The sequence below is a fragment of the Gymnoscopelus microlampas genome (assembly GCF_963454915.1).
Source record: "Gymnoscopelus microlampas genome assembly, chromosome: 17".
In the NCBI taxonomy this organism is placed as follows: Eukaryota; Metazoa; Chordata; class Actinopteri; order Myctophiformes; family Myctophidae; genus Gymnoscopelus; species Gymnoscopelus microlampas.
In genome coordinates, this window is record NC_139954.1 from 37,792,194 (window position 1) to 37,802,002 (window position 9,809).

The window sequence follows — 9,809 nt, forward strand, 5'->3', positions numbered from 1 at the left end:
TCTCTCTCTCTCTCTTTCTCTCTCTCTCTCACTCTCTCTCTCTCCTACCTCTGTCCTCAGTTTTTTGTCTCTCTCTCTCTCTCTCTCTCTCTCTCTCTCTCTTTCTATCTGTCTTTCAAACATTATGATCACAGATGTGTTGTGTGTCGTTTAAGGGTTCGGCTGGGATTGGGAAATAGATTTTTTCCCCCTTTATTTTCCACGGTGAGCGTTTAACCCTCTAATGGATATTTATTATGCTAGCTGATAATGACTTCCTGTCCGATTAAGGAAGCGGCCCGTCTCAAACCAGGGCCAATCAGGGGCAAGGAACCGGGCCAAGAGAAGAAAAAAAAAAAGAAGCCAGTGGAAAACGGAGACGGAGAGAAGGAACGGAGGGACAGTTTATTGTTTTTTTCCCCCAGCGTTTCTGATGACAATTAAACAAACAGCATAATGAAGTGAGTGGGGGGAGGCAGGGGGGGGGGCTCAGTGTTCCCAGTTCCGGAAAAAGAAGTCTGTTTTCCATTCACATCTTTCTCTCATTCATCGGCCCAACCCAGAACCCCCCTCCCCTCCTCCTACACAAGTCAAATGTGGACTGTTCATTTAGACCAGCGATTCCCAACCTGTGGGCCGGGTCCCCACTGGTGGCCCCGTGAGGTTATTGCAAAGAGGGCCCCCAAATAATTGGCAAAACACTACGAGTTTATAGATAACATATATTAACATGAATATACTTGTATAGAAATGTATGAAACAATGTCATGCTGGGCACCTAGGCTCCTGAGTAGCCTGACAGTGCAATCGCGACTTCGAGTCCCGTTCCCGGCGATCTTTACAGCATGTCTCTCTCCCCATCTCTCTCTCCTTGTTTCCTGTCAATCTCACCTGATTCGGATGCTATCAATGCATTGAATGGGACATTATCATTCCACTATACGCTATAGATAGAGGCATAAAACCCCAAAAATATATTTAAAATTTTCTTTAATAGGTGAATAGGTACTTAACCACCCTCAACACACACACACACACACACACACACACACACACACACACAAGCACGGGTCCACACAGACATGGCTTCTGCGCACAAAATAGGTGCAAAATGAATGCCAGAACACAATTCCGGAACACAAAACCCAAATTGCCGCGCTACGAGCTTGTAGATCTGCAATTTGAAAAATCGTGAACATTAATTGTGCAAATCTTTGAATATATATATTTTTAAAGCAAACATTTGTAACTCAAATCTTTGTTTCTGGGACAAAATATTTTTCAAACGTTTGTTTAAAAAAATATATATTCAAAGATTTGCACAACTTTTTCACAATAAAAAAAAATAGCAGATCTACAAAATGACACAGATGCGTTCCCGGGTGGAAAATGCTTGAATGACCCCTATTAACCCCGCTCAGTCAGTCATCTCCTCGTTGCTTCTTCCAACATCTTGTCATGAGTTCTGTGCTCTTCTGCTACGTATCATTTTAAAAATCTGCGAGGAGATGAAGTCTAAGCACACGTATTTGCATCTGTGTAGATAAGTGTGTGCCGTGCGAGCATGCACGCATGATGACACAAGCACGCGCACGCCCACACACACACACACACACACACACACACACACACACACACACACACACACACACACACACACACACACAAACAAACACACACACACAAACAAATGAGTGTGTCACTTGTGAGGGCCTTCCATCGATTTTCATCAACTATAGCCAGAACCTTAAACCTAAACCTTGTGCCGATTATTTAGTTTCACACACACACAACACACACACGCACACGCACACGCACACACACACATGCGCACGCACACACATTATCCTGCAGCTTCCAGGCCATAAACAAGTCCTAAACCTAATCACTCTTCTACAACGGAACTTTATCCTGGAGAAGCCAATTATTTCGTTCCTTTTTACTAGCCAGGATGCAACCTGCCAAATCCCTGCAAGAGCTCAAACACGTGTTATCCACTCGGACTGCTATAAACTGTACAGTGTGTGCGTGCGTGTGCGTGTATGTGTGTGTGTGTGTGTGTGTGTGTGTGTTATTACTATACTTATTACTATACTTGTGAGGACCAAAGTATAACAGAATTTGAGAAATGTCCTGGTCTTCACCAAAGAAACTGTTGTTTTATGGTTTAAAAAATATGTTTTGAGTTAAACTTACAATTCAGAAAGGATTCAGGTTATGGTTATGGCATTTAGAGATTTAGGGGTTAGGCATGGATAGTTATGCCTAATTTATATTTGGTTGTGTGGCGGTGTGTGGCGGTGTCATGCACCGAAAATAGACTATTTTCGATGCGATACACCTTAGGGTTAAATGTTAGAAATGGCATTTATAAAATTGCTGTCCTAAAATGTTTATGTCCTCACAAGTGTAGTAATACTTGCGTGTGCGTTTGTGTGTGTGCGTGCGTGCGTGCGTGCGTGCGTGCGTGCGTGCGTGCGTGCGTGCGTGCGTAAGAGAGAGAGACAGAGAGACAGAGACAGAGACAGAGACAGAGAACAAGAGAGGGAGACGAGTGAGCAACACCTCCATCATACTGGTCCCAGCCCAACCAAACAGCAAATACATCACACACATCAAAAGCCCACTTCGGTTCCTGACAGGGAGACAGTCATGATTAGCGTGACCTCGCATGATATAGACGTCTGCAAGGGATTTCGAGAGCTATTGGGCACACAGCGCTGATTAATTCCAGTCGAACGCTCACTGAGGCGCACATTTTTTCTTGAACTTTACGATTCGTTAGGCCGTCAGATGTCCGCTAAGTAATTTTCTAGAAGGTCAGTCAGGCGTTTCATTGTTGTTTTCGAAAAGTCAGCTTTGCATCCGGGCCTGGATCTGTGTGACCGACATTGTTTGTCTTTGCTCTTTCCTGGTGTCGGCGCAATCACAGCCACCAGAAGGCCTTTTCTACGGTAACCACATGAACCCATAGCATGCCTTTTCTGGGCATGTCATAATAGGCTAACATTCCGCGGCACGTTGTGAGTTGTAGATTGGCTATTTTCGTGAAGAATTTTGGTGTAAAGGGAATAAGGAGGTGACGCATTACAGATGCCTGGCGGGAGCCTGGGCAATGAAGTACTTAGGGTTTAAGGTTAAGTAGTTAATTGAACTTTTGCTTATTTTGAATGAAAATCTCATTGTTCTGAGGGGATTATAATAGTGTGGGAAAGAAATACCCGATGTGTCATTTCTCCAGCTAAATGCGGAAGTGTAAGCCAGTGATGTCAGACATGACATTTCACAATTCACATCACAGGTGTCAAGTTTCACTTTAAAGTTGAGTTCTGCTACCTTAACCACTTAAACCCCATCAATCTACCAGGGCCCCCCAGGGGCCTATCCTTTTTTTCCCTCTACACCAAATCTCTCCGCCAAAATTTGCCGATTTACATACTTTCGCCGAATGTTTTCCTGTTATGGCATGTCCCAAAATACAGGTACAATGTGAGTGTTATTCCATTTGAATGTTATTTACTGTAACTCTGGGGTGTGTAAAATGGACCGAGTAAAGATGGCCCGTTTTACACTCTCATAGATAAATGAATCCTGGGTATTTTACTATGTATTGTAAAGGTGGAATGTTGCTGCTAGCGTTTTGTCTCTCTGTGAGTTCAAGGCAGTCAGAGGGGCTCAGGGGCATGGTATGGAGCCGTCAATCACATCCAACCAAACCCTGTCAACCTCAGCGCGCACAGCCTGTGAGTCGGTCTCAAGAAAACCTCTCATAAAATTGTGACTAAGTGAATAGTTATCCAGGAAACAAGAAAACTAAATAATTCCCTAATCCATATTTTCATCAGTGCTTTATACATGCTCTCTGCTATTATTTTGTATTTGCACTGCACTTCTCTAAGTCTACACATGTTTATCAATGTTGGACAAAGTGACATACTATGTGTAAACAGGCAGAAATATCAAAGCTCAGTCACGGGGAAAGTAAATAAGCCTTAGGTAAATATGTCTCATTTGGCTTGTAATCTGGCTAAAGTGACTGATTCAGCCTCAGACAGCTCACACTGACCGCCTGACCAAAAATATCCACTCACTTCAATCTCTTCCCACTCAAATATCACCCTTAATCAGACTAAATTGCGTTTTACAGGACTGTCAAAACATGCTGTGCAGCCACAGAAAATCAGCAGCAGCAACAACAGACACACAAGACCTCCCAAAAAAGGGACGGGAGGGAAAAAAAGGAAAACTCTCTCCATCTTTCCCCCTCCAGTGTAAATAGTTCTGTGCTTTGTGTTTATATCCCCCCTTGAGTCCATTATGACAATCATATTTGGGAAATGTTATTTAAATAAACTGGACCTGACTTGAATTGCTTCGAGGGCGAGCGGCGCAAAGTGCGCACGGGCCATGCATAAACAAACATATGGCCACATCAAAACTGGTTGCCTCCAGCCTTGGCAGTAAAATTTGAAGAGGCAGAAAGCTATAGTTTGCAGTTTAAATATCATAGAAACCCACACAGTGCTTTCACTTCAACACATGCCCCGTTAATGTTGCCCCTAAAGACAGACGTTGACGGATGACTTAAGCCTGATTTATACTTATGTCGTATGCCGGGGTGTGGTGCGTGGCAAAACAGCCGATCTACAAGCTGCACATGCATTGAGGATGCGGCACGTTGTGAGCTTGTGGATCGGCTGTTTTTGGCGTGCAACACTGGCGTACTATGGAACGTAAATTAAGCATTAGGCCTATACTTCATGCACAGTAAAAACATTGCACAAATGTTGTTAAATGAATGTTGAAATGTTTAAGCGAGACAAAATCTCTGTTAGGGCCTAATGTTTAAACTATACTATGCAGAAAGGGGGGCTTGTGTGTGTGTGAGAGAGTGAGAGAGACCCAGCTTTACTGTCTACCTCTCATCTCTCTTCATCTTTTGATTGCTTTAATTACAGACTTAGTGTCAGCGTCCCACTCAGTGCACAGGAAAAACAAACTCTTAGGGCACATGAAAAGAAGTCTCCTACGCGTGCGCTCGCACACGCGGTCGCACGCGCACACACACGCGCGCACACACACGCACGCACGCACGCACGCACGCACGCACGCACGCACGCACGCGCACACACACACACACACACACACACACACACACACACACACACACCTCTCCCAGCACCAGTCAGTAGCTCCTTTGATTCTCTGCCTGCCGGTGATCAGTCTTTCATCGTCTCCTCTCCCTGATCCCCTGTTCCCTCTTTATCTCCGCCGGGGCAGAACATATCTCTCTCTCTCTCTCTCTCTCTCTCTCTCTCTCTCTCTCTCTCTCTCTGTCTCTCTCTCTCTCTCTCTGTCTGTCTATACTGTATATCTATCACCCATTGTGTCTGTCTTCCCTTCTCTCTGTTTGTCTCTCCTCTCTCTGTTTCTCTCCCCCCCCTCTCTCTCTCTCTCTCTGCGGTGGTTGTGTTAAGGGTGAACAGGTTAATTTACAGCCTACTGAGCCTAGTCTACACAGTGAAATCCAGAGTGTCTTTTTAACTCTGGGAGTTAAATGGATCCGTATGGAGTGTAAGGATTGACCCATCCTACTCTGTCGCACAGCCGTGTTGTGTGTGCAAAAAAAACTTTTTTTCAATGACAATCAGTCATCGGTTAAGCCATCGGTTAAGACTTATATGTCTGTCCTTCTTTTTGTCAGTCTGAAGGCCATTAATGGTTAGTGCATCACTCTACTTGCATTTATTTTGACTGTGATGACTTGGACATTTGAACCCATTATCTGCATTATAAACCACATTATTCAGGTCCTCGTTCACACATTTCATATGTGGTGTTCACCACATGACTTGCCACTTCTCTCATCACAAAGTCCCAAAGAAGGAGAAAATGAAGTGCACGCATGCACACTCATGACCCGGGAATCTGTGACTAATGTGGGTTCTCTAGACAAAACTGGTACAGAGTCTGTATTAACCAGAGCTTATTTATTTGGTTACCCACAGACGAAATGTCTTGTTCTTGAATGAACTGTGTGGTACTGTATGGTACATAGTAATTGATGGCAGGGAGGGGGGGGGGGGTTTCTGTGACGGGAAACGATTAAAAGCAGAATGAGATTGAACAGATTCATGGAACGAGGCCTTTCTTTCGCCATGTGAGGCCAACATGTATCAGTTTTTAGCCGTACACACACTGTCGACGTTTCCGACGAGCACATGTGTGACAGATGTCCGAATATATTGATCCGGAACAAAGATTATTGTGGTTTTGTTGATGACCGGTCCCGTTTTATATCTGGTATTTTTACTAGATACATGTTTTTGTCTTTATATTTCAGTATCCTCTTGCATGTAGCACATGGAACTATAACCACCAGAGTTAGAGGTGCTAATTCTACCAGCAGAGGTGTAAAGTACTAAATTATGTATACTCTTTACTTTATTTTCAAGTGATCCTTTCTCTTAGATTTTTTTCGTAAGGCCCATAAAACAACATGCATGGTTTCTTATAAAGTCACAAAGCAATTAAGTATGTTTTAGCAAGCAACTCTTTTTGTTGAGTAATTTTTTATTGGCATGCTTATTCTGACTCTACTGATTTCGATCCTGCTTGGTGTAACCTGCAGCGATGGAACAACAAGCATCACAAATATTTGTGCTCGGGTTCATATAAAAGGCACCTGGGTTAGCAGTGGGCACCATTATTGTTATGTTACACAATTAACCACATGAACCCTAGCATCCTAATTCTGTGTGTCCAGTCTACAAACTAGCTTACAATGCATCGCAACGCAACAGGTTGTGAGCTTGTAGATAGGCTGTTTTCAACTGAGATTTGGTGTAGAGGAAAAAGGGAGGGGGCCTAGTACAATATAGACCCCCGGGGGACTCCGGTTAACGGAGTTTAGGGTTTAAGTGGATAAAGTGAGATAATATAACATGACTCCCATCAGTAAACTGGGAATGCTCTGTTTAGCAGATTGATGTGAATGTATGATGCATTATGAAATATTAAAACCTAATAGGCCTCTGGGGTCCATAAATTTCCCCATGAAGGAGAAATGGATACACTCAGCGAACTGGAATCAGTTGTGACATCTAGCATAAATCTAAACAATAAAATAAATACAATTCACTTTAGTCATATCGTTCCAAAAATAAATAGGGCTAGTATAGCCTATTGTTTTAAATGAGGTGACAGAGCAAACAAAAACAAAAACGTATAGAAAACAGTCTGAGCAAACAAATTTGCCAGCCAAAGATTTCAGTTCGGTGGACGACGGGGATTACAGTTGCTGTCTTTGTTAGTTTTTCTGCTTTCATCCCCATAATCCTCAGACGCCATATTAATTCGTTTGAAGATGAGTTACACTTTCCCCCCCCTGTTCCTCTGCTGTCTCTGTGTAGCCTCTACCTGTGAACATAAAAGAGTCTGTGTGTGGGGGGAGTGCAGGGGACGCTATGCTGGGGGGCTGAGGGGAGAGAGAGAGGGAGAGAGAGAGAGAGAGAGAGAGAGAGAGAGAGAGAGAGAGAGAGAGAGATGATAGAGACGGATTGATTTCCACCCTGAGCGCCTCTCCAGCAGCTACAGTTCAAAGCGCCCCAGCAGACTTCAGAGATGCGGCAGGACCCGGCATGTCCCCGGCAGGCCGGGCTGGGCTGCCTGTCTGCGGGCAGGACTTCCCCCGGGGGCCCGGGGGCCCGGGACAGCCAGGCGGCACCGTGAAAACAATTATGCGGAGGGGGGACAGAACCAGTGTTGCCAGATTGTGCGAGATAAATAAGCATAGCCGGGTCTATGAAAACAAGCCCAAAAGAAGCAACCTAGGGCTAGGCCACATGAGCACTTTTAAACCTATATACTTTGGCTATTTGGAAATAGCAGATGTACAAGCTCACAACGTGACGCATTGTAGATCTGCTATTTTCAAAAACTCTTGAAATAAAATGTGGAATATTCTAAATGTTTTTGAAACATTCTAACAACACAAAACATTGGCACAAATCATTAATGAAAATATTTGAGAACCACTGGTTTTAAAACATTTTTTTTTTTTTAAATGTTAGCAAGCCTAAATAAACAACTACACTTTAGAAACAAGCCCAAAAAACGCAACCCTCAACTACCAATATTTACAAGCAACTTAACAGAAAAACAAGCCCAAATTCGCTTATAATAGCCGGACATGGCAACACTGGACAGAACATAGAGACAGAGAGAGAGAGCAAACCTTACGCACACGCGTGCACGCACAGATCGCATGCATTGTGCACGCACGTATGCACACAAAGTGTATTACAAGCTCTCTATAACTGACGCAGCAGCATAATGGAATCAGTTGCCTGAAACGGACTGGATATTATAGGCACATAAATAAGCATAAACATAATGGGTGCCTGCCTTTCTAATAACACACACACACACACACACACACACACACACACACACACACACACACACACACACACACACACATACACACCACATGGGAATGGTCTAATTGGATGAAGAGTGACAAACCGACTGTTGAGGCCTTAGAATTACTTGGAATAGAATAGAAATAAGGCTTGTCAAGAAAGCCATTTAGGCCCTGGTCCATTAGGCAATAAACAATATAATTTGTCTTCCACTTTGGGGACAATCTAAGTCCAAGAAGTCAAACAATTAATCTCAGTAAAAAACGTGCACAGACTATATTTGTGTCATTTTTGCAACAAACAACAATGCATGCTTATTTCTCTTGGGAGATAAAATTACAGCTAAGTACATGTGTCTGTAGCATATGGCAATAAGATACAACCCACATTTCATGGTGTAATAAAAACAAATCTAATTTGCCTTCCACTTAGGGACAACAGTCTAAGTCCAAGAAGTAGAAGTCAAACAAATCTCAGTAAAAGAAAAAAAAACTTGCACAGACTATATTTGTGTCATTTTTGCTACAAACAACAATGCATGCTTATTTCTTGGGAGAAGATAAAATTACAGCTAAGTACATGTGTCTGTAGCAGCATATAAGTGGCCCAGGAATTTCCCCAAAGTCTTGCAGCAATCCGTCCTCGCATTCCAGAGAGAGAGAGAGAGAGAGAGAGGGAGAAGAGAGGAGAGGAGAGGAGCCTTAACTTACCTGGAGTAACAGGGGAGAATACACATGGAAACCAGCTATAGTGCTTTCTTGGGTTGTAAATCCTTTTAGAAGACCTTCTATAGAACTGTGCTTTTTTTTTTGCAAACTGTTAATAAAGTATTCAATCAATAAAAAAAAAGAGAGGAGAGGAGCCTTTGCTTACCTGGAGTAACAGGAGGGATCAGAGACAGACAGGAGCGTTTCGTATCTCCAAAGCGACCAAAGGTGCAGCAGCAGAGCCTCGAACACAGGAGGTCAATAGATCAATCTCTATTGAGGTGATATCCAGGCATCACCGATCAGGGCCCGTTAGCCTCTATATAACACTGATCTGTCTGACTGGATAAACAAACAACTCCACACACTACTACCAAAAATCAGCTTGCGTCTCTCTGCCTCCACTTTGTACATGTCGAAGGGAGCGTGTCAGCGCCGAGGCTCCTCCTCGAGACAAGAAAAAAGTGCGAAGTTTCTCCGCCCTGTGAAAGAGATACAAATTAACGTGTTCAGGTAGAGGCTGACTCACTGAGGGGCCCAATTACTACGAGGCTCAAGACGACTCACGTGCGCCATCTAGCGTCCAGTGGTCAAAAACACCCAGGCGTTGCAGCAAAAACATGGCCAAGCGCACTATCTGTGTGTGTGTGTGTGTGTGTGTGTGTGTGTGTGTGTGTGTGTGTGTGTGTGTGTGTGTGTG

The 9,809-nt window shown here is 43.6% G+C and overlaps 1 protein-coding gene across 1 annotated transcript in view; it reads right to left on the bottom strand.

The window, feature by feature from the left end:
• Window positions 1-9,511, bottom strand: part of edar (ectodysplasin A receptor) — a 61,901-nt gene extending 52,390 nt beyond the window's left edge. The window contains 1 exon segment of the mRNA XM_084084001.1: window positions 9,276-9,511. The gene's annotated coding sequence lies outside the window, so the exon portion shown is untranslated.
• Between the last annotated feature and the right edge of the window lie 298 nt (window positions 9,512-9,809).